Source organism: Eptatretus burgeri, chromosome 16 (genome assembly GCF_056783735.1).
Source record: "Eptatretus burgeri isolate ZD-2024b chromosome 16, Ebu_testis_v1, whole genome shotgun sequence".
Lineage (NCBI taxonomy): Eukaryota > Metazoa > Chordata > Myxini > Myxiniformes > Myxinidae > Eptatretus > Eptatretus burgeri.
In genome coordinates, this window is record NC_140976.1 from 10,550,439 (window position 1) to 10,576,291 (window position 25,853).

General features: G+C 43.6%; 1 protein-coding gene across 5 annotated transcripts in view; it reads left to right on the top strand.

Annotated features, from left to right (window-relative positions):
- LOC147010501 (NADP-dependent malic enzyme-like) overlaps window positions 1–25,853 on the top strand; it is a 106,222-nt gene that overhangs the window by 36,949 nt on the left and 43,420 nt on the right. The gene's annotated exons all lie outside the window — the stretch shown is intronic.

The following is a 25,853-nucleotide window of genomic DNA, read 5'->3' on the forward strand; positions in this document are numbered from 1 at the left end:
GGGGAACCTGTGTGTCGAAGTCGGGGTTCAGTTTGGCATTTTATTAATATGAAATAGGGAAACCCTTGAGAATTGAACACGGTGAGTTAGGTTGTTCTTCTTCATATGGACGGACGGACGGATAGATGGACGTAGTCAAATATTGAAACAGCTTCATCACTTCAAAAATAAATCTCGTTCCTCTCTGCGCATGCGTGACCGGGACGAATTCTGAGATAAAGTACGGTAAAACAGCGGATTTGTTTTCCAATGCATGTACAAAATATAACATTCAACTTAAATATGCTGTTCCTCGATCATAAACTCGTGTTTGTAGTTCGACGGACTGACGGCCATGAACGAATTGCTTAACCCTGCTTTTCGCTTTGTGTGCACGTGGAAGAAATGCACAAACACTTGAAAATATCTGTAAGATTTCAACATATACCAGAACCCCCTATGTATTTTTATCCCCCGTACAGCGCCGGGTACCCCACCCAAGCTGAGTCACCTGATCAAGTCTCTCATCCTCTATGCTGATAACATTGCAGGATTCTTGAGGGTGATGTCTCTTTTAAGAACCATGCTTGGATCTATGCACTTTAAGAGCCACGATGGACATTCAAGCTCGGTCATGAGTATAAACTAAAGAGCGGGTTAATGATGAAGCGTACTTGTACATAATGGCAGCAGAAAGAGGGGAGGGGGGGGCAGTGTCTTCATCCTGATCAAATGAGTAAAAACACTTTGAAGACCAAACGGACATGGGGTGTAGACTGTAGAGGAACAAGAATGACCGCACTGTGGTCACAACCTGCGACAAAATCCGGTTACGGGTCGATTGGGAAACGCGCATTTACGGCGCTATTAAAGGATTAACTCGACACCTCCCATCCATGTCGGCCTCCGTCACGGTTATATCAGAACGAGCCGATTCGTCACGTGGTTATGGGTTGTTTAATCCCAATATGGGGCCGTTCAAAAATTCCATAACGCAATTTTTTTTTTCGTGAGGCACAATGCCGTGCGTGCTGACGGTCTTTATTAAACCCTTACTAATAATTATTATTCGACATTTTTTTGGATTTTTCGGGGTACCTCATCGTAACACTCGACCAAAGTAATGCCGATGGAATGTGACGCGACAAATGGAAATCTGGCAGTGCTTAATCAGCAGAGACCTCCAGGCTTGAGGCCGGAGGCCCACCAGAAAACCAAGATGGCAGCCATATCATTTCGTCTGGGTACCATGGTAGGTGTAGTCGAGCAACAGATGTCTATGTGGTCTGGCAGCTGTCCAACCAATGGGTGCACATTTCAAAAATCGACTCCCCCCCCCCAAGAAGAACCACAACAACAACCGCACACAGCTCTTGTCGACCTGCGACTCGTCGGTGATCAAAAGCATACTGATCGAGTCGTATGTTCTATACATGCTGGGGCAGTGTAAATGCGGTACCTTTTATACTGCAGAGATAGATCCTCCTTTCTTTCCATTTTATTTTCTGATGTTGCTCACGAGTACCCGTGCTTTATGCTTTGAACAATAACAGTCATATTGGATGGGAATTGCAGAAATTGAAAATAGCCTGATGTTTGAGAATTACTGAGGAAGTGGGAGAGGGGTGGGCGGTGGAGGTGGGGATTGCCGTCTTTCACGAAGAATGTAGTTTGTTTTATTGTGGCAATAGAAGGGATTAAAAAAATAGATTTTTTTTTTTTTGTATATGTATCCTTGGCTCATGGAAGGGAACAAAATGGAAAGGGGAAAACACCAATAGCAGAGTCTAAGTGGGATTGGGAGGGGGAAGGATACATGGGAGTGAACAAGCTGCACACAAGCAAAATGAAACACAACAAGGAGAGGAAGGGGAAAGGGGATGAAACAGATGAGGAACAAACGAAAAGAGGTGAGGGAGGGGGCGGGGTGGAGAGAAATCCCAATAACTTTGGAATGGGGTAATTTTGGGGGGAAGAGATCGTGAGTATGGATGGCGGATGATCTGATGCGGTGAACAGATTTCTTGAAGCCCGAGATGGAAGAATGGGACCGAACAGACTGGAGAAGTTGGTTCCACAGGTGAGAGAAAAGGGAAACATGAGTGGAGGTGAGCAGTGAGCCTGTATTTTGAGAGAGTCGTTGGAAGAGGGTTACTGGCGGACCATGTGCCTCCTGCAGAAACCTGGGAAGGATAGGGCCAAGAGTGGGCAGGAGGTGCGAAACCAAAATGGAGGCGGTCGAATACAGAGAGGCCACCAACCTGCCTGCGATTGAAAGTAACAGACCAAGACACTCGGCGTCATCGTGGGAGATCTCGATGATTTTTGAGAAATTTGGTTGGGCAGCACTTTGCCTTTTCATTAATCATGTAAATTCCACACCATACCTCTGTTGTCCTGATGGCAGTAATGTGTGGACTGGTACATACACGCACACAGATGAGGCTTGGAGGGCCACGCAGATTACCCAGTCCCCGAGGGTCACTCGGGGGGGGGGGGGGCAACTGGGTTTTACTAATAATCCGACGGTGAATTGGTAATGCTGCTTGGTGTGAGCTCAGTCACTGAGCTCATTTCCAGAAGCTTTGAATCCGAGTCCTTGTATACTGCTGCCTTTAGTGAGATCTGAAACTGCATTCCCCTGGGATGCTGTTCCGGTGTCCTCACCACAACCTCATTTTGGTGCCTATTGTTCAAATGCACTTGAAGTACTGATCATTGTAATTAAGAATGCATGCATTGATTTTATAAAATAGTTTCTTTGTGTTTTTCTCCTTGATTTCTGAAGTGTTATTTGTATTTTTTTTTGTTTTTGTTTACAGTCTTGCATTGGTAATCTGAAGGACCAGCTAAATAACTATTTTCACGAGGACAAACTTTTGAGACTGAAGGTTGTTGGACCAAGAAGCATTTTCGCTGCCGCAGTTTGAATTTTTTTCTCTCGCAATGACATGAATAAAGTCAAGAGAAGAGATCAGTACATATATAGCGCAACGGTGGGGTCAGGCGCAGGAGGTCACCACCATGTCTGCCAGTAACTTGCGCACAGGTCGGTGGTGGTTTGAGAACAACATGGACGTTGGTGAACCTGTCGACAGTGATTCGCCAAGCGGAGCTTTGTCGGTGGCTCGCTTTTAAATGGCACCTTAAATGTGTCGTTCCCAAATGTTCCCGTGTCTGGGAGCGGGTGTTTCTAGTTAACAATAAATGGAGCCAGGGAGAAAGAGAAAGAAACACAACCCACACTTGGAAAATCAAACTGGCACCAATTGATCATAAATTACCCTCGTGCCCACTTATTATTTACCTGACTCGCTCATGCGGAGAACACTTAATATTCAGCAGGAGGGGGTGAGACAGAGAGAGAATATTGGACTTGTCCACATGATGTTTGCCACACGGTGAGGTGTCTTTATTGTGTCATTGCACACCAGAGACAGACACACACTCTGTCATGCTGCATGGCACCACCAGCTCTATTCGCAATCACCAAAATGGGACACCAGAAACCAGAGGTTGTGCAGCTCACGTTCCTCCTGAAGTCTCTCTGTTTCCCTCTGTGTGTCTCTCTGTTTCCCTCTGTGTGTCTCTCTGTTTCCCTCTGTGTGTCTCTCTGTTTCCCTCTGTGTGTCTCTCTGTTTCCCTCTGTGTGTCTCTCTGTTTCCCTCTGTGTGTCTCTCTGTTTCCCTCTGTGTCTCTCTGTTTCCCTCTGTGTGTCTCTGTGTGTCTCTCTGTTTCCCTCTGTGTGTCTCTCTGTTTCCCTCTGTGTGTCTCTCTGTTTCCCTCTGTGTGTCTCTCTGTTTCCCTCTGTGTGTCTCTCTGTTTCCCTCTGTGTGTCTCTCTGTTTCCCTCTGTGTGTCTCTCTGTTTCCCTCTGTGTGTCTCTCTGTTTCCCTCTGTGTGTCTCTCTGTTTCCCTCTGTGTGTGTCTCTGTTTCCCTCTGTGTGTCTCTCTGTTTCCCTCTGTGTGTGTCTCTGTTTCCCTCTGTGTGTCTCTCTGTTTCCCTCTGTGTGTCTCTCTGTTTCCCTCTGTGTGTCTCTCTGTTTCCCTCTGTGTGTCTCTCTGTTTCCCTCTGTGTGTCTCTCTGTTTCCCTCTGTGTGTCTCTCTGTTTCCCTCTGTGTGTCTCTCTGTTTCCCTCTGTGTGTCTCTCTGTTTCCCTCTGTGTGTCTCTCTGTTTCCCTCTGTGTGTCTCTCTGTTTCCCTCTGTGTGTCTCTCTGTTTCCCTCTGTGTGTCTCTCTGTTTCCCTCTGTGTGTCTCTCTGTTTCCCTCTGTGTGTCTCTCTGTTTCCCTCTGTGTGTCTCTCTGTTTCCCTCTGTGTGTCTCTCTGTTTCCCTCTGTGTGTCTCTCTGTTTCCCTCTGTGTGTCTCTCTGTTTCCCTCTGTGTGTCTCTCTGTTTCCCTCTGTGTGTCTCTCTGTTTCCCTCTGTGTGTCTCTCTGTTTCCCTCTGTGTGTCTCTCTGTTTCCCTCTGTGTGTCTCTCTGTTTCCCTCTGTGTGTCTCCCTGTTTCCCTCTGTGTGTTTCCCTGTGTTTCCCTGTGTCTCTCTGTGTCCCTCTGTCTCCCTCTGTCTCCCTCTGTCTCCCTCTGTCTCCCTCTGTCTCCCTCTGTCTCCCTCTGTCTCCCTCTGTTTGTCTCTTTCTTTTTTTTCCTCCGGCCGATCCATGTGCAGCTCTCGCTCGGGTTTTTTTTTCCAGCTTTGGCCGGGCAGTCCGGCTCCCTCGTGGTGTCTGCCGATTTGGCGGTGCAGACTTGCTGTCCTATGCTGATTGGCAGGCATGATTGGGGGGTGGTGTGGTGCATTAATTTTTGATCATGCATTGGCTGTGCTCCCTACGCATCTGGGCGTATCTGAATGCTCAGTGGGCTTTCAAAATAGACGTTTGGGTGGGAAGATAACCTCTGAACACTACCCAACACAATCTCTCTCATTACAGCAATTGCATCACGCTTATGCTGACCTGCATTATGAAATAACTATTTTAATCTCTTCCCCATTTACCCCTTCGAGGCTCAGACCATTTATCCATAAATATACAGTATGTGCTGTATACCGTGTGTATGTATGTTTGTATGTACATATATATATATATATATATATATATATATATATATATATATATATATTGTTGTGGCCATGGGTACCGAGACACCAGCTTGTCATTCAGGGGATTAATCCCCGGTTGTCCTCGGCAGAGCCGGACCTGGGACCACCGCACACAATTAACGTTATGGTACGGTGGGTTGTTTTAGAACCACGAACTTCACCCAGTCAACCACGAGTTCCAGTGTCGGCCGTCTAATTATTCCATTTAACTAGAGGTCACGTGGTTACCTGAATGGGGAGCGTGCCCTCAGCAAAGCACCAATGTTATCTGATTAGATTTTAATTAGGGCGGCCGAGCGTTTTAACCGCTGGTGCGTGCCGACTATTTTTGGTTAAATCTGTGGTAATTACCTCCCAGTCTATCTAGGTTCAGACAATGCTAGACCGATGGAAGGAAAGGACAAACACGGACAGGTTGGAAGTCGACAAATAATTCATTAATAATAAAATAAATAAATGAAAATAACTTTTGATTTTCTGAGGTAAATAAATGAATAAATTTCAAAGCGAAATCAATGATAATGACAGGAAAGAGATAAAGAGCAGATGCTTATCAGCGGTTGACTTGCTTACAGCTAAACACAGACAAGGGTACCCAGCGGATCATTCGGGGGGGGGGAGGGGGAGAGTCGTCTCACTCACCAGAAATTAATCGTCCGTGAAGTGAAAACGTCCTGAAATGTGTGCGTGCGTGTCACGTCCGTCGCCAGCACCCAGCCTTGCCGTGCACCCTCTCGCGAACAGCCTTGAACGCCAGTCGACGTCTGGGAGGGCACCGAGATCGTCTGTCGCGGGTTTAGACCCTGGTGCTGTGACACTGGCAGCTCCTCACACTTCACGAAACTGGTGACGTCCAGTGACCCACACGGTCTGTCGGTGACTGACCCACACCTCACACGTTGGTGACTGACCCATGCCTCTCTCGTTGTCAGCGTTCCTCGCTTGCACGCTTCCTCGTTTGCACGCTTCCTCTCTGGCTCGCTTCTTCCCTCGTGCGCTTCAACTTTCGCTTTCTTTTTGGCTCGCTTGCCCTCTCGCTTTCTTCTCGTCCCGCTTACTTCTCCTCAGAACGGACCTCCAATTCGTTTTTGTATATGCGGCCTGTCTCGGCGGGCGCAGAGTCCCCCAAAGCTCACCCCGCTCCACTTGCGCACGGTTACCATGACGACCCGTGCGCTCTCAAAAAAGGCGGGCATCGGTGCTCGCGAAAGAAATACGTGCATAAACGTTGCTGAGGAAAAATAAGGGTGCCAGCGCTCGCGAAAGAAATGTGTGTAAATGTCTGTTGTAAAGAAAAAAAGCTTCTCATAAGAGAGGGGATCTATCCTTTACCCTTCTCAACGCGTCACATTTAAAATCCCATTAGACATGGGGATGGGGCTAATCTGAACATACATTTAAGGAAATAACTGTCTGAGGACCTGGATGTGTGGATACATTCATCATACTGGATTCTGAAATCCATAACAATATATATATGTATATATATATATATATATATATATATATATATATATATATATATATATATATATATATATATATATGTATATATATATATATATATCGTCGACCGAGAATTAACAGGGTCTATCTGACATTTCATTCAAATTTAGAAGAAGTCCATGTAGAAGGGCAACAGAGGAAACTAAGTAAGATTATTTATGTAACCTTTATATGTACCTGTTATGTAGCACACGATACGAAAATAAAATGTTATGAGATAGCGGCAATTCCACTTTGAATTTTTGATTTCATTTTTCTCAAACTTTAAAAAAGTGTTGTTGGAGCCTGTTAATTCTCGGTCGACGATATATATATATATATATATATATATATATATATATATATATATATATATATATATATATATATATATATATATATATATATATATATATATATATATATATATATATATATATATATATATATATATAATGGCTGGTGTGGTTGGGATGAGACATTTTAAAAGGAAAAAGGGTACTTCTAAAGCTAAAAGAAAAGATATCTTGTGTGGATTTAAGGTGTTTGATTTCTGGGGAAAAGTTTGGGTTGAACTGTTTTAAATTTGATGACAGTACTTGCTGTATGCTTGGATGTTAAAATATTTGATAGCTGCATCAAGTGTGTGACATTCAAACAATGTCAAGTTTGATTTAACATTGTTTTTGTGTCTTGAGTAAATTGAGTTCACTTCGCCTTCTGGTAATTAATGAAAGCTTTTTTTGTTTGTGGGTCCAAATGTGCTTTTATTTAACTGAGGCATGGTGATAATGGGCAGTTGACCAGATGCTAACTCTTATGATGTGTTCCAGGTAGAAACTAGAATGGTACTCGGTAGAGCATATGCAGTCGTGGCCAAAAATATTGGCACCCTTGCACTTTTTTTCAAATAACTCACAATTTTCTCGAAAAAAAAAAGTTGAAATTGACGAAAGTATTTGGTCTCCTCAATTCTTTATTTCACTGTTAATATTACTACACACACAATTCCGATGAAACTTGACCACAGCCTTCATCACCCGTGATATAGCAAACTTCGTTCACAACATTAAAATAACCGGACCCATAACATTGGTTCATTGCTACATTTTGATGATTCCGTCCCACGTTGACTTCGTCCTCGGTGTCATTATTCTACCAGGTGAGTGCCCAGTGGTATTGCCCCTACTTTTGTTGTTGTAGCCAGCATAGTTCTGCGTAACTGTTTGTATGTCTTTTATTTGTTTGTTTGTTTTTTTTGTCACGTCATTTTGGAAATGGAATGATTTTTGATTCGTGTTCCATGGACGCAAAGTTCAGAAGAGCAAAGGTAGAATTTGTTGGTGATGCACATCAGAAGTACTTCCTGCACTCCATTGGAGGGAAAGCACATTGAACAAGGCATTTTGAGAGTACGGGCTTGCTGTCATTGAAGGGAGTGTAAAACCATATAACCTCTGCTCAAAAACGTTTATCTGCAAGTTGGATGCTGTGAACAATCGCTATGCGTCAGAAGGGAGAGCTCAACTTTCATTTGAAATTTCCTTCTCGATCTGGATTGTGGAAATCAGAAATTGCTAGACTGAAAACGTCTCTCTTCAAAAGGAGAGTTCAGGGTTGAAGACTCATCCGACAGTTTCTCAGGTTGGACATTGGCCAGCGATTAAAATCTGTCAACTCATGGCTCACGATAAGACATCGTTTTCCAAAGGAGATGTTATAAAGTGTTCCTTTGTTTCTGGAATGGACTCTGTTCCGGAATTATCGTGATAAAGAAAGGCAGCTTAAACTTGTCAAACAAATTGCAGCCGAATCCTGGGACTGTCAGCAGTGCAATTGAGGTGCAACACCGAGGACGAAGTGCAATACAGTCGCAAGATGTTGAAAGAGAACCAAATTCTTTCTCTATTCACTCTTTCTACTCACTGTCTCCATTTATTTATGTATTTATTTATTTTTGTTTTTGTTTCCATGGTGGGTTTCACCAAATCGAATTTGCGAGAAGCATAGAATTGAATAACACTTTTATTTTTTGGAGGATAACGTTTTGACGACAAACTTGCAATCGTGATAAAATGTGCTCTTTGGTGTCTGTCTGTCTGTCTGTCTGTCTGACCGTGATACATTCAGTCATTACTTATCCAATCTCAACCAAACTTGCCAGAGGGATTAGGGGGTCACACAACGAGGTTATCGTGATCTCATATGCCTCCTTTCCCAAGGGTGTTTTCCACGTTTGATGATCTCTGTTTTAAGGTGTATAAATAGCTGACCATGTCATTTAGTGGGGCACACCAACCAGAAGTTAAAAAAAAATAAAAATGATTACAAGTCTGAAGACGACGATGGTTCACGAGCGGTATTTGACGATGTAGATTGTTTCAGAAGTCAAGGATGAGACAATGTGATAATGTTTGACCAAGTTATAAAAATGATCAACATGATGTGGTACGAGTGACAGGTTATTAGCTGCAAAATGTGGAAAACCCGGTTTCATTCAACAACTTAAAAAATTTGACCTTTGCATAACCTTTAAAGGTCACAAAACAATGTTGTGGACATTAAAATAAGGAAACAGGATACGTGCTATAGCTTACTGGAGTTAGTTCGTCGAAGAAGGTCGAAAGCCTGGTTCGATTCCCACAACTCTGAAAATTTGACCTTTGTGAACTTTAAAGGTCAAAGGTCAACGATTATGACCTTTGGTGCAAAACTTCCTCTGGAACATTCCAGGAACAATATAACGTCATATAGGCTATATGGCATTTTGCACTCTTCGGATTATCCATACTTTGATGAAATCGGCGTAAAAAAACAAACTTGATGGGGGCGCCACGGGCAAGGTGTTCGAGATAGAGAAAAATGGTTTCAAGACTTTAGGTAGGGAATGACCTGAAGATTATGCATAAAAATATTGTCATCCTCGCTCTCAAAGTTTGGGCGGTCGTCTGATTTTTATGTCAAAATTCGAAATTTTCTAAGTTCATGACCTTGTGACCTTGACCTTGACCTTGGGATGAAAAATCGAGCTCCGTGGGGCTATGCAGGTGCCATTGGGCTAACCAATACTGAAACCCCTGCCAGATTCAACAAACCCCCTCGGAGAAGATGGATTTTTATGTCAAAATTCGCAATTTTATAAGTTCGTGACCTTGTGACCTTGTGACCTTGACCTTGGGACGAAAATGAAAAATCGACCTCCATGGGGCTATGCAGGTGCCATTGGGCTAACCAAATACCGAAACCCCTGCCAGATTCGACAAACCCCCGAGGAGAAGATTCAAATTGAAATTGGCTACCCCCTAAAAACACACGTTTTTTTGGGCGTGGCTCCACCCATAATAGGCACACCATGCCCATTCTCAGGAAAACACAACTATATCATGATATAAACCTCCCACCAAAATTTCATCAGGATCGCATCAAAACCCACGGAGCTATGCTCGGGACAGACAGACAGACAGACAGACATATAGACAGACAGACACACAACAATAACGAATATAGTGGTCACTCATATTTTTTCGTGAACCAATAACCACAAACTATTCAGTCAATTCTGTCCAACATATGATTACCTTTCTAAACAGTCACTACTGTTGTTTTACACTAAACTGAAAGAAATTTGGAGGTAACCTGACATTCTTAATGCATTCTATGCTTATCGCGTCCCGCACAGACTAACAGGTCCGAGCCGTCTCGACCTGCTCGGCCACAATGATCTCGAGCTAATAAAGGTGCTTAAATGAGTCTTTGCACATAAATGTATCGTATTGCCTGTCCGATTTTTCTGCCCATCAGAGTACATGTGAACTGCATATATGGATTGTTTATTTAAACTTCAATATTGCTTACTCGTATGTGATTTCTCCCGGGCACGTCTTCAAGTGTGTCATGCGGTATTGCTCTCGACACCCTTACGGCCCAATTGTGACCTTTATTTGATTGAGAGTCATTGGTTCACATATATCGGAAGTAAATTTTTTTATTTTAACCAGTTATCCAGTAAAATCAAGTCGTGGCCAACTTCTGGTGACGTTCATGATCAGATTTCTCTAAGCGTCCCTACCCTGCACTGCTTTACGAAGCTCTGGCAGAAACGGCTTGTTTGCAGCCTTTACCCCATTCATCAAGCACATGTAAGGTCTGCTTCTTCCTCTTCTTCCCTCAACCACACCCAGCATGGTTGACTTCTCCAAACTTTGATTTTCTGCACTCATGATGTGTCCAAACTATGACAGTTTGTTTTATCATCAGTACTTCTGATAGTTTATCAAAATTTTAACTCGTCTTCAACAACACGTTACAAAACTGTCAATCCTCTTCCTTTATTTATTTTTCACTGTTCATGACTCGCATCCGTACATTGCAACTGGAAATACCAGAGCATTCACCAGCCTCCTCCAGGTTTGTTTGGTAATGGCATAATTATATTAATATCAACAGGTGGGCTGGCAGAATGGCCGAGAGGTGTGCACACTCGTTGTAAGCTGATTAGCGGGGGTTAGAGTCTCGGCCCAGATACAAACTGTCATGCCCATGTTTCATAGGCAAGGTGAGGCATCAACGTGTGTGCCGTCACCTCAGATGGACGTTAAACCTGGCACCCTATCTGCCGGCATTCATTGTTGGATGTTAAAGACCCCCATGGTGTCCTTCGCATGGAGTAGGCGATCTGTCGCAGACACCGTGGCCAAATTACAAATTCCTGCCCTAACCTTCGTTGAACGTTAGGTCTGGTCATCAGGTTTGTGAAAGACTTGGACTAACCTTCTCTTGACCAACCCCACAAGAACATGGGAATAATTGTAGCCATTAAAAAAGAAGAACAATATTCATACACCACCATACGCATGGTGTTTAAGTGCACATACACATACCCCCACCCCCCCCCCCTTTCCGCCCCCCTGGTGCTCCCGTAGAGAGTGGATGTTTATAGTGTTTTGAAATTCTTGATTGTCACTGAACCCTGGACAGCCTGTAATTGTAGGTTGTTTGTTATTACTTTCCCTGGTATAGTTAAAATTTCAGCAAAGTTTTGTTGTGCAACTTCTACTGCTCCAACGATCACGGACCTCATTTTTCAGATCCTGGTACTTGGGAGATTTTTTTTTTTTCTAATTTCCTTGTTATTTAGGCCAGTCGCTGGATACTGACACCTCGACTAGCAATGCTGTCCTTTCCTTTTTTGTATCTGAGTACTGTGTCCGATCGCAATGCTGTGCTTTCTAAGTTCTCACTTGATGGGATGGTCAGGTCGTACATGAGTACTGTCTTCATTTTGAGCGATCGATTTCTCTTCGTGCTTCCATGATTTTTCTGAGACCAGAATTTTAATGTTCCAGCGGATTATATTTTTACAGATGTTCCAGCGGACGATCCAGATGTGCCTTGTTTTGTTTGCAGATGTGCCAGTGCATTCTCTCTCAAACCTGATGTTGGTCCCCACCCCCTCTCTCTCTACTGTTCCTTTTGTTCTCTTGTATCCAGATCCATTCTGTGTGCTAGTTCTTCCACAAGTTTTGACTTTGTGTATATAAATTACTCTGCGTACAATGCTGTCTGTGTGTACAGCTGTTCTCACGTGAGTAAATCCTGGGAGAAGGTGACTGGTGCTTTCTGTTTCTACCTTGCAGAACTTGCACTTCTCTGAATGACCTGATTTGGCATCTTCAAGCCATCAGTTCCGTGTCCTTCATCTTGGGCATTTATTATGACCCCATCCTGGTTAAATTGATCTCCTGGTTATTCCAGAAGGAGCCTTTCTTGTCTATCCCCAATATGATATTTATTTATTTATTTTATAATTTACCTTCTCTTCTATCATTCTCTCAACTGCCTTCCCTATAATCTCTTTTCACGCAGTCAAAAAAAATACTCCTCTCTGGACATAAGCAAGGCCGACGGGCAAGATGGCATTCCTCCCCGTGTCTTGAAGGAATGTGCTTCAGAACTTGCACCCGTGCTTGCTCGTTTGTTTCGTTTTTTGTTTAAAAACCCAAACTTTTCCTTTTTCCTGAAAACATGCCTTATATTAGTACATCCTATTTTAAAGAAGGGTGATCGTTCAAAGTTCAAACCCTTCGAACTACCATCCCAATGCTCTGACTTCAACTGTTTCCAAAGTCTTTGAATGTCTTCTCAATTGCCATTTTCTAAAGCATCTTGAATGGCACGGTCTTTTATCCGACCACCAATACGGCTTTCACAAGGCAAGATCTGCAGGTGATATCCTTTCTTGCATTACGAATGTCTGGGCCTCTTCTTTGAGAGACTTTGGGGAATCCTTTGTTGTCGGCCTTCATATCTCAAAAGCCTTTGACAGAGTTTGGCATCGGGGTCTGATATCCAAGCTTCCCTCTTTCGGCTTTCCTCCTTCACTCTGCTCTCTCATATCGAGCTTTCTTTCCGACCGCTCTATCTCCATAATTGTTGATGGTTCACCATCGACCCCCTTTCCCTATCAACAGCGATGTACCTCAGGGTTCTGTTCTGTCCCCAACTCTCTTCCTTCTTTTTATCAATGACCTTCTTTCTTCCACAAATAACCAAATGCACTCGTACGCTGATGACTCGACATTACATTCCTCCATGTCTTTCCCATCTGCCCCATCTTCCCTCACTCGAGCGACATCTCGTTTCATCACAGCCACCTCTTTAAATTCGGATTTGGACAAGATCTCCCAGTGGGACAAATGTCATCAAGTTAGGTTTAATGCTTCAAAAACTAATTTTCTTCCCAACTCTCCAATCTCCTTTGAAAGCTGTACAATTACACCATGTGATGCAGTAAACCTACTACTACTACTAGGTATCACTCTAACATCAAATTTATCCTGGAATACACATATTACACAAATAGCTAAGTTTGCCTCAAAGAAATTGGGAGTCCTGTTCAGATGTCGAAGATTCTTCTCCTCTGAACAGTTGCTCCAACTATGTAAAGGATGGATTAGTCCTTGGATAGAGTACTGCTCTCGCATCTGGGGAGGCTCCAGCTCCACTTACTTACTGGACAGAATTTAATCCAAAGTTATTCGACTTGTCAACTCTACCAATGTGACCTCAAAACTCGACCCGCTGAAATTACGCCACAAAGGGCTCTCTTTCTCTTTTCTGCAGATATTACTTCGGTTTCTGCTCGCAGGAACTTGCTGCTTGTGTACCTCCACCATTAGCGAGACCAAGGAATACTCGACAAGCCACTACATCACGTGATTATGGTGTGGCCATTGGCAACTCAAGGGTGGGCCATTACGATGTTTGTTTTTTCCCCTCCACTGCCAAACTCTGGCACGCTTTACCTTCTCACGTCTTCCCAAACACTTATGACCTTCCCCTTTCAAAAAGCAGATTTTTTTTTTTGCTTTCTCAAAAACTCTGTCTATTCTCTTTTCTTACTTTTCTATTCATGCAGTTCTTTTATTTTAGGCTTGGCCTCAATGAGGACTATTCAGTCCGTGTCTGTAGCCTTCAACATTAAGAAAAAAAACAAAAAAACCTGTCAGTGTGTATTTGTTGATGGATTGTTTTATAATTCGCTTGTCTTCTTTGCAGTCATTGGAGTTTCATTCGCTGCTGTTTCCATTTCCAGTGACATTGCATTTTCTATTCACACCTGTTATTGGAAAATTTCTTCAAGGTGAGTTAAGGATATCTTTTCTGGCTCGTTTTCTTTGTGCTTGTGCGCAAATTGGATTCGATAGTCTGGCTTTTTGCATGCATGGCCAATGCTGCAGTTGTCGTTCTGTCCACCTGTGCACCCACCTCTTCGCCTCGGCAGGTACTTATTTGGGATCCAATGGTTTTGTAGAAAATTTTGCGGATAATTTCCTCGTTTTGGTGTTCAGCTTGATGGCTTCTGATTGTGTCCGTGTTACTTTTGTTCCGAGCTGTATTTGGACACTGGTATTGTGAGTTGGTTTATAGCTTTGATTTTATTTATTTATTTTCTTGGGAAGAGCTGTTTTCAGGATAAACCTTGATCTTTGTCGGTATTCTGTGCAATTGTTTTTGCACATTTGTTTGTAACAGATTCGGCGGCCCTCTTCTACCCCTGTATGATACTTCATTTTCTCGCTCTTTTAAGTTGTTGTTCTGAGGTCGATTTATGTTGGATGTTTTTACTCCGCACGCACGAAGCAAAAAGTTGGGTTAAGCAATTTGTTCACTTTGTCGGTGTTTGTCTGTCTGTCTGTCTCTATAAACGTCGGTTTATGGTTGAGGAACAACTTAATTTCAAGCCACCTCGACACTAACCTATTCCTTGAAACCATACAAAATAGATATGATGCCTTTTTCTTATTTGCGATTTATAAAGTAGGTAATTTTGTGATTGTGATTAAAAGTCAAAATCATCTTCTTCATGCTTAGAACCTTCAGAGTTGCTCGTGACAGTTGAATCGGTGGAGGAATCTGAGCTTGAAATACACTTTGTCTATGTAAGCTGCCATTTGGATCAAATTGGGTTCCAGGTGTGACGTCACTGGCGAAAATCGAAAATCAATACTTTGGGGCTTCTTTTTTTTTTTCGACACTTTGTGATGAGCAAAAAAAATTCAAAACTTTTTCCCTTAAAATTAGACTGTGATTAATGATTTTCAATTTTTTTCAGGGGAAAAAAACAATGCGTTTGGGATCCCCTTTATGTTTTTTTTTTTTTTTTTTTTTTACAATTTGCTTCTTTTTATCTCAAAATCTCTACCTTCATCATACTATTGTTAAAATTATGAAATCACAAGTTTCATGTGTGCATTTGCGATGTATAATTTTCCTTTGAATTAATGAAAGTAAAACGTTTGCTTCATTTTGTTGCTTTCCTTTAGTCGCCTTTTCCTGGTATAATGATTATCAGCCCATCAGGTGCCTGTATATCAGTATTTCACGGAAATTTTGATCCAGTATTATTGCACTTTAAGGTTGGAGCATTATTCGATTCTCAAATGGCACCTCTGCAGTGTTGGTCCTAAAAAGTTTGAAAAACACTTGCGAAGTACTGCCGGACCCCGCTATTCGTGTCGGATACGTTCCTGGAAAAGGCCACGAATGTTGAATGTGCAAATGTTAGGGCATTGCTTTGATGGAAAAAAGAAGGGATAGGTTCCTGGCTGTTCGTGATTCATGACAGAAAATCAAAAATCTTGTATTGTGAAAAACGGTAAAGATGCGAAAAAACAAACAAACAAATAAACTGCCAATATGTGAAACACTGGGCTGCGAATTTCGAAGCAGGTCACATTTAATAAACTGCGAATACACAGGGTCCTCGAATACCGAATCCGCGAATAGTCCGATACCATTCACAACTTTGTTCAAAGGAACGACTGTAGCTGAACATGAAAAGGTAGCGTGCTTCGGTTGAATTGTGCTGTTTTGAAGACCTGGAGGGAAGAGTGGGATTGAAGAGAGTGTGGGACTTTGTTCCAAAGGTGAAAAAAAAAGAGGAATGAAAGAGTGAAGGTGAGCAGTGATTCTTTATTTTGGTAGTTCTACCAGAAGGAGGTTGGTGATGGACCTTGAGCGCCCTGCAGAAATATGGGGGCATATCTCAGACACAGCAGGGTGGGGCAGGCTGGAGAGTCGACTGTAGAAGACAGAAAGTCCACCAACCTGCCTGCTTTGGCAGAGTGAGAGACCCAAAGACTCGGTAGCATCATGGAAGATACTAATGATACTAAATGCCTTGGTTTCCACAATGTGAAGCCAACAAAGGTGAGAGGTGGGAGCACCAGCCCAGAGGGGAGAGCAGTACTCAATCAGGCTGTGGACAAAAACTTTATATGTGGTCAGGAGCTCAGGTGTGCCAAGGAAGGACTTTGCACGATGGAGGATTCCCAGTCGGAGACTGGCTTTGGAGGCCAGGTTGGAAATGTGGCTTTCCCAGGAAAGATCATGGCAGATAGTGAGACCCAGAAGCTTGAATGAAACGACTTCTTCAAGAGGATTGTTGAGAAAGTAGATGGGGTGGTTTTTCCGGACAGTCCTTTCGGAGAGACATGGTGAGAGTGTCAGGTTTGTCAGGGTTGAAAGACATGTTCCACGTGTTGGACCAGCTTGTGATTTTATCCAGATCTGCAGAGAGTGAAGAGGCTGCTTGCAGATCTGAAGGCTGGCAAAAGGTGGAGTCATCAGCAAAGAGATAAAGAGGGTTTCCAGAGTCTGAGTCAGAGAGATCTTTTATGAAAACCAGAAAATGAAAAGGGCCCAGAACACTACCTTGACAGGAACTCCATCCTGGACAGGAAGAGGGGATGAGAGAACTCCATTAAGGGCCACACGTTGGCAGCGACAGGAGAGGAAGTCTGCGAGCCGTGAGTGGAGATAACCTTGGATACCACAGGAAGAGAGTTTGGTGAGCAGGGCAGGGTGCCAGACCATATTGAAGACATGCGATGTGTCTCGGGAGATGGCTCTGATTTCATGTTTGGTATTGAGGATCTCCATCCATTGTTGGGAGAGCAGAAGCAGCATATCCAGGGTAGAGTAACCTGGTCTAAATCCAAATTGATGATCGGAAATAAAGTCATTGGAGAAGAGGAAGGATTTAATGACGGTAGCGATGATGGATTCCATGACCCTGCTGATGATTGGGAGAAGGCTGATTGGTCTGTAGTTGCAGGGATCTGTTTTTGCACCTTTTTTATGCATGGCAGTAATGGTTGCTGATTTCCAAGCAGATGGCAGATGACCTTGAGGAAATGAGAGGGTGAGCAAGAGCAGCAGAGCAGGTTTTTAGGACACGTGGGCTGATGTCATCTAGAGCAGTTGCAGAATCTGAGTCTAGGTTTGACACCAAGCTCTCCACCTTGTCAAGAGAAAAGGACACAGTCCATGAACAGCTGGTACGATTGGGCAAGATGGGTATGGAAAGCGCTGGGCTTGGAGGAAAATATGTAGAAGCAAACACTGAGTTTAGGCATTCAGCCTTTTCATGTACAGTGTCAGCTGTGCCACCATTTGAGGTAAGGGAGGGGAAGGAGGGGGAACATTCTCCAGAAACAGACTTAACTGGATGCTACCAGGACTTGGAGGGAGACAGGTTTGAGAGTTCAAACTTGAGATTAGAAAGTTGTTCTTTTCTGGCTCTCTTGAGGGTAGACGCACATTTGTTCCGAGCTTTATGGAAGGAACTGAGATTACCTTCAGTTGGATTAGCCTTCCATGAGGCAAAGGCAAGTTGTTTCAGGACAACTGCCTCGCCACAAGCTTCAGTGTACCATGGGCTGGAGGAAGGGTAGGACAACTGAAGATGAGATGGGTTAAATCTGTGCATGAGAGAGAGAGAGCAAGTTTCTTTGAAAGAATTTCCAGGACTAGTTGATGCATCCAGATACAAAACGTAAACTGTTCATCCTGGCGGATGGATGCGTGCTTGCGGGTGTCATTTTAGTTTATTTCTGTTATGGATAAAGTTTCTTTGGTTCCTTGGCAGGATTTTCTTGATACAGAACACCCATTATGATGTGGTTAAGGCAGTGTAGCTTGCACAGACAGGTTCAGTTAGTAGAACAATGGCTGTCCACTGCCCAAATGTTTAACAATCTCAATTGGATGTAATCATTTAAACCTGTGTGCGGATTTACTTTTTCATCTTGCACTAGTTGTATCTGAGTGTAGTATTTGTTGAAATGAGTCAAATTGATGGCTCCAAGCAATGCTTATAGGGTGATTGAAACGACACCTTCACAACGAACAGAGAGATGCATTGAGACGTAGAGATATTGATGGAATGGATTTGTGCATGTTGTGTTCAACCATCGATTGAACGAGCTGTCGTACTCCATCCATTTCAAGGTAAATTGCACTTTGTGACCCTGGTTTGTAAAATCTGTGATTTCTTAACCCACTGTTTTGTTTTTGGTAGATGCCAAAAAACTAACATTCCACAGCGCTGACCAACATTCGCCAGCAAAATGTAGTTTGCTTTTTTGGAATGACACGGCTCTTTGTGGTTCTTGCCTGCATCACATTCCCATTCCGCCACACTTTCCTTTTGGAAAGTCGATCAAGTCGAAGGAAGGGGTCGTGCTGGCCAACAGTGCATGGTTTTGATTTCCATCCAGTGCAGTTTTTATTGCCTTCCTTTTCAATCTACACAGCTATATCCTTTGTTTTACTTGTGTTCCATTGTGCTGATAATATCAATGTACAAAGCGTTTATGTGCTTGGTACCTGTTATGTCACTTCACTTGGAAGGTGCTGAGCATGCCTCCTTTAAGGTTGTGGACACTTAGAACGGCATTTGTATCTTTAAAATAAATAAATAATAAATAAATAAAACTTCACTCGTTTGGTTGAGACGTGCGGCTGGCAGAATAACTTGGATATGAGCACCCTCGTTTAATGTGTCTGGCCTTGGTTTGAATGTTGATCCGGCTACGAACCGTCGCTCTGGTGTTTCGTATACAGGGTGATGCGTCGATGCGTGAGCCGTCCATCGGAAGGACGTTCCGCTCGCACTCGAGGCACCGGTGGACCTGAATGATTCCATGGTGTATTTTGTGAAGAGTAGTCGAGTTGTCGCCAACACGATGAATAAATAATAAATTCCTGCCGAAATTGCCCTCGGTGAAATGTCAGGCCTGGCCAGTCAGGATGAAAGATCTGGGTCTGCCAACTCCACAAGATGAAGGGAATAATTAGGGCCATTCAAGAAATTGTGGTCATGGTTGTGACTTGCAGAGGCAGTTGTGGCGCTGGTGGTTGTCGTGGAGTGATTCAGACGTGTTGCTGCTGGGGATGAGCCTGATGTGAAAACATGAACTCTCACTGAGTTTAATGACCCCTTTTCTGTTGATGAGACTTCAAATGTTTGGCTTATCTGGCCGCTGCTGGGACTTCTCGGAAAATTGCTGATCCACGCTCATTTGGCACCGGCTGCACGAGAATGGAAAAGAGGTGGAGAGAGTCCGTACGAGCTGAAAGTAATGGCTATGATAAATGCGAGGGCGTTGAGGGGTGGAAAATGTGGAGTCGTGGCGTGGGAAATGTTCAGCAAAATGCTCGATTGTTCGCAGCTCCACCCTTATCTGGTTTGGAGTTGTTTCCTGGATTATATTTCTTGTGAAGTCATCATTCTTCCCTCTGGTTGGTGAACTTGTAGTTATTTACAATGAAACTACCTCGATCATAGTCCACCTCATCATTTCCTTTCCCAAGAAACTCATTGTTATCCCAAATGGTTATTTTTCCACCACCTTGTCATGTTGTTAGAATCCCATCCTCCCCCCCCCCCTCCTTCCCCTCACAGCTTTGATAGCTTCTTTGATTGTAATGTCATCAGTCAAAGGGGTTTGTTAAAGCATTTCAACCACAAACTGACCTGCATTTTCATTGCAGCCAATGCTCCAGTACCATGTTCAGAGGATGAAGCCTGGAAAATGTGAAAATTCCCACCTATCATTCCAATTTTCCTGCCATCTTGACCTTTTGAATGTGATGCATGCCTTGTTGAATCCCTCGATCGGCTCCTGTGATTTTCAGCTGCCCTTTCGCAGTGGAAAAGAAAAATCACGCGCGCTGTTTCCCGGGGTGCACTTTATCCTTTATTTACTGTCAGTGGTCGCTCCCTCACCCCCACCCCACCTTTTTTTAAATTATTATTTTCTTTTTTTTTTTCTTGTTCCAGCCTTTACTTGATGTGAAATATTTTAAGCAACCTTTTCGACAGGACAGCACAGATGGTTGGGGGAGGAGGGTGTGAGCTGTGGTGATGAGAGGTTCACTTTGGACTCTGCTTCGTTGTGCATTTTCCACAACCGCGTCATTGCTTTCCATTCTTGGAGCTCTTCTCACGCACCTTTTGATTGCAGGATATTTTTTTTTTTGCTGACTGTTGACCCTCTCGTATGTTGTAAGGGACTTCCTCGACAGGTTGAAAACGCCTTGAATATGTGCAGGTGCATTGATGGTGGTTAAAATAATTATTCCTCCACAGTCCAACACCAGAGGCACTACGTTTGCGGGTTGTACGTTCGTCCGTTATAAGTTTATTTTTATTTATTAATTTATTTGTTTTCCCACGATGATTTGTGAACCGTTGCAGGGATTTCAACTGAACGTGGCACAAGTATGGATTGTAATATAAAGATGAACTGGTTATATTTTGCATTCAAAAGGTCAGAGGTCAAAGGTCGTGATTTGTAACTTTCCTTTTCGGTCGACATCTTGAGCACTCAACATTTTTACCTCCACCAATGAAGGTAAACCCTGGTGTTGGCTTAGTGGTTAGGGTGGTGGCTTGGGATCCTAAGGTCCTGAGTTCAAAACTGTTGGCTGCTGAATTAACACCAGGGGGTTGACTCAGCCTATCATCCTTCCGAGGTCGGCGAAATGATTACCAGTGTACTGGTAATAGGGGCACTGCATCAGCGGCACTGCCCCATCCCTAACCAATGATGCAACCAGCAGCCAAAACACGATACACGAAGGGAAGGAATATTGATGGATTTATTTAAAATCTGGTATTGGTGTGGTGCAGGCATGATGGGCCGAATGGCCTCCTGTGCATAATTTCCTTATAATCCTTGTAAGGTGGAAGGTGGTTGTGTTCACCCCTGTCTGTCTCTGTCTGTCTGTCTTTGTCTGTCTGTGTGCAGGATATCTCAAAATGTCACTGACTGATTCGGATGCAATTTGGTGGGCAGGTTGGGTGTGTGACAAGGACGAACCGATTAGATTTTGGTGAGGATCCAGATCCGGATCTGGATCGAGTTACTGTAATTTTTTAAAGTGATTCTTCACCATTGAGAGATGGGGCTAAACTGATATATAGCACGATATCTCAAAAGGTCACTGACGGATTCGGACGAAACTTGGTGGACACTTTAGATGTATGACAAGGAAGAATTGATTCAATTTTGGTGAATATTTGGATATGAGAATTATTATTTTAAATTATTTTAAAGTGATTCTTCACCATTGAGAGGTCGGGCCAAAAACGGTGTATATCTGGACCTGATGTATTGGGCCTGATGTGTTCGACTGGATCAGGCATTGTGTGGTTTTTGGTATACGCTCTACTTGGTGCATTTCTAGTTGCTGCTGTGATAACTTGCGAACCACTGAAGGGGTTTCATCCAAACTTGGCACAAGTATCAACTTTAATACAGCAGTGAACCGTTTAGATTTTGGGCTTGAAAGGTCTGATTACTCTCAGGTCATTTTACACACCATAACTCGATTTGGAAGTATCTGATGCTCTCTCTCTCTCTCTCTCTCTCTCTCTCTCTCTCTCTCTCTCTCTCTCTCTCTCTCTCTCTCTCTCTCTCTCTCTCTCTCTCTCTCTCTCTCTCTATATCTCTCTATATCTCTCTATATCTCTCTATATCTCTCTATCTCTCTCTATATCTCTCTATATCTCTCTATATCTCTCTATCTCTCTCTATCTCTCTCTATCTCTCTCTATCTCTCTCTATCTCTCTCTATCTCTCTCTATCTCTCTCTATCTCTCTCTATCTCTCTCTATCTCTCTCTATCTCTCTCTATCTCTCTCTATCTCTCTCTATCTCTCTCTATCTCTCTCTATCTCTCTCTATCTCTCGCTCTCTCTCGCTCACTCTCTCTCTCTCTCGCTCACTCTCTCTCTCTCGCGCTCACTCTCTCTCTCTCGCGCTCACTCTCTCTCTCTCGCGCTCACTCTCTCTCTCTCACGCGCTCACTCTCTCTCTCTCTCGCGCTCACTCTCTCTCTCTCTCTCTCGCGCTCACTCTCTCTCTCGCTCTCTCGCGCTCACTCTCTCTCTCGCTCTCTCGCGCTCACTCTCTCTATCTCTCTCTCTCTCTCTCTCTCGCTCACTCTCTCTATCTCTCTCTCTCGCGCACTTTCTCTCTCTCCCTCTCACACTATCTCACTCTCGCTCTCTCTCTCGCTCGCTCTCTCTCTCTCGCTCGCTCTCTCTCGCTCGCTCTCTCTCGCTCTCTCTCTCTCTCTCTCTCTCTCTCTCTCTCTCTCTCTCTCTCTCTCTCTCTCTCTCTCTCTCTCTCTCTCATCATTGGTTGGGACGCGGCTATGCCACTGATGCAGTCTCTCCCTTCCCAGTACACTGGTGCTCATTTTGCCGACCTCGGAAGGATGACAGGCTGAGTCAACCTCCTGGTGTATTTTTAATTCAGCGGCCAACGGGGCTTGAACTCAGGACCCTCGGATCCCAAGCCGCCACCCTAACCACGAAGCCAACACCTGGCTCGGTGGAAGCTTCGTTTGCGCACACTCAGCTACTTCCGGTTGAGTGATGTATCCCTTTTGTTCATTTTATTTCTTTTCCATGAATGTTGGAATGTCTCACTCTCCGCATTCATGCTCCTCGAGCACATTTGTTAATTCTTGCGGTCTACAAAATGCAAGCTCGTTTAATTTTCAATGAAACGTGAGAGTAAAATAGATTTATGTGATGTGGGAAATTGCTCTTGCAGGCATAAGTCGCTCAAGATGAAGATGTGGGAATTTTTTATTTTATTTTTTAAATCCGTGAAGAGTTAAAAAATAATAATAATAATAATAATAATAATGATGTCCAGCACATATATTTCCTTCGAGAGCTTAAGCGCTCGAGTCTTGAAGCCAGTTTAGAACGTGACTCCGTCCGTTCTTGCACTTGGGGAATTTGATAGATGGAGAGTTTGCTTGAAACCACACGTGTGTAAACTTTCTTCTGCATCCTGGATCGAAAGGTAAACACGATGGGAAAATCCCATGATGAATTGTATATATATATATATATATTTTTTTTTTTGAATGATAAAACCGTTTTTTTTGGCAATAAAGTTCAGACCACATGCGGAGCGCATTGGATGGTTGATCTTGTCAAGTTCTGAAAGCATCAAACTCTGTCGAGCCTGACGTTACCTTTTTGTTGGTTTATCCCTTAAGCTGCAAACGTTGAGTAAGGTGAAGCGTCATGGCGCTGTGCTGCACATTGGTGTACTTTTGCCTCCGAGTCGTCGCGTTGAGCTATGATGTTGGAATATAAACATTTCAACATCGACGTTACGCAGGTTCCAGCAGGTGTGAAGAATTTTCTGCAGATTGTGGAACTTTCTGCAAATCCATCTGGCAGCTGCTTTGTGCAAACATGGAAGAATGAATAAATAATGGGGAGTTGACGGTGATGATTCGAGGTGGCTTTGAGGCCGTTACAGGTGGTGCATGCCTGGCAATGTTTATTGGCAGAAACTGTGGATGTGTATTGCCACTTCCTGAGGTTGTGAATCTGTTGAAAGCGAGGAAAAAAAAATTGAAGTTGAGGTTTAATCGTTTCAAAGTCCTTCACCGCAATCTGTCCGAGGTGGAACAGCAATTGGTGCTGAATGGCTGGATGGGGTTGGATCGGCTGATTCGATAGCGTAAATTCAACCATGGGACGTGTTGTGATGATGTTTGTTTTGCCAATTCCTGCTGTTCTTATCCAAGTCCTTTTGGGTTTCAAGAAGAGTCATTGTATTTCCCCCTTTTTTTTATTTATTTATAATTATTATTATTTTTTCTTTTACAAACAGTTCTCAATAAATACCTCTTGACATGAACGTGTGCTTCAAATCTGGGAGGCCGGCACTTCAAACCCTGGCTGAGTCGTACCAGAGATGTTAAAAATGGTAAGACGTGCTGATTCCTTACTTGCCGTTCAGCGTTTAAAAGGATATGAGCATGGGCAATCAATCCCCTTACGTTGGCATCCCTGGGAGGAGGAAATTCCTCCTCATGAAATGCCTTGCTGAGTGTGGTGAGAAAAGCATCGCCATTGTGACGTCACAGGTACCCAGAGTGCCCCCAAGCTCGCTGGCTGTTGGTCTCGTCTAACAGTCCTGTGTTGTCTCGTGTATTCGTCTTTGTCATTGTGTGTTGCAACTCCACTTGTGAGCCTTAGATCCTGTTAATAAAATTCTGATATCTTTGAAAAAAAAATTTGGATATAGCTTCCACCCACACATCTAGGCTCGTGAAAAAGCAGATGATACAACACGAGTTTCCTGGCAAGGAACTTCAACGCAATAGGAGGACGTGAGGCTCATCAAGCCTGCGCAATGGTTGTTTGTCCACTGCCTGTCATCAAAATGCTGAGGGCAAAGCGAGGAAGCAGCACGTCCCATCTTTCGTCTTCGGTATGACTCATCCATGGTTGGGTTAGAATCGCCCACCTCCCAGACTTGGAGCGGACACTCCAACCATTATAGCACCGAGTCTGGTGAATACGTCATGCATTGAGCGAAAGTGACTCGTTGCTGAAGCACCAGCTGGGGCGCTATGGGAACGACCTCATGATCGATCCTTGCCTCAGATTGTTAGCAAGTGTGACTGCTTGCTCCTTAAAGGAGAATTCTGTTATCTTGTTGCTTTTAAATGCCTTTTATGGTTTTGCATCTCGTTTCCCTCTCCAATTATACACTGAGCACTCGTCTTCATCCCTCCATCCTCGTGCCTGTGGAAACGACTCTGTGTGTCTGTGTTTTCATGCTGTTCCCTCAAATCCTTGAAGTGTGCTTCCCATCATCACCTTGTGCCTTGCCCCGTCCCCACCACTGTTCCCTTGTACTCTCACCATTGCTCCCACCCCTCTCCAAACTCCCACCACTTTCTTTTCTGCCATTGATCCACTGATGTGCAATGTCTTTGTGTCCCTGTTCCACTTTGATCCTTTGTCTGTGAAGCTGCTGCCCTCATCTAGCTCCTCTATAAGCTGATATTTCTGCGTACATAAACGTATTGTTTGGTAAAGGGAGCGTGCAGATGATCAGTTGCTTAACAACCGCTCAGCTTCACAATAACTGGCTCAACAGCTCGTAAATGAGATTGTTTTTTTGGTTTCATTTTCACTTTTCTTTTCTGCTTTCGTCCTTGTGATCCTCCATCTATGTGGGAAGATATTTTTTCGCCTTTGTCCTTTTTGATTACGAGGCACGAGTCGATTTCCCCCCATTGGATTCCATGCAAGTAATGTATGGAGAGTCACCACTCCACTTGTATGAATGTGTGATTTTTGTTTTTTCATTTCCACAGCTGCCTTTAAATTCTTTATGCCTTTGTTCCCTCTGGCTGGAACCTCCGCCTCTTACTTTGCAACTTGCCCGTGAGACGTCTGCTCGCTTCCTTTGATCATTTCGCTTGGCTCGGCGACGCCGACACAGAAAACAAGTCCGTTGCCAAGCCCGGATTGTCACTGGCCTCGGCAATGCTCTTCTTGTTTGCAAAGCAGATTTAAAATAAAAAAATAAAAAACATTGTTATTTACTTATTTTATTTTACTTCTTTATTTTGCTGACGCTATCACAAGTAAGTAGATTATTTATAAG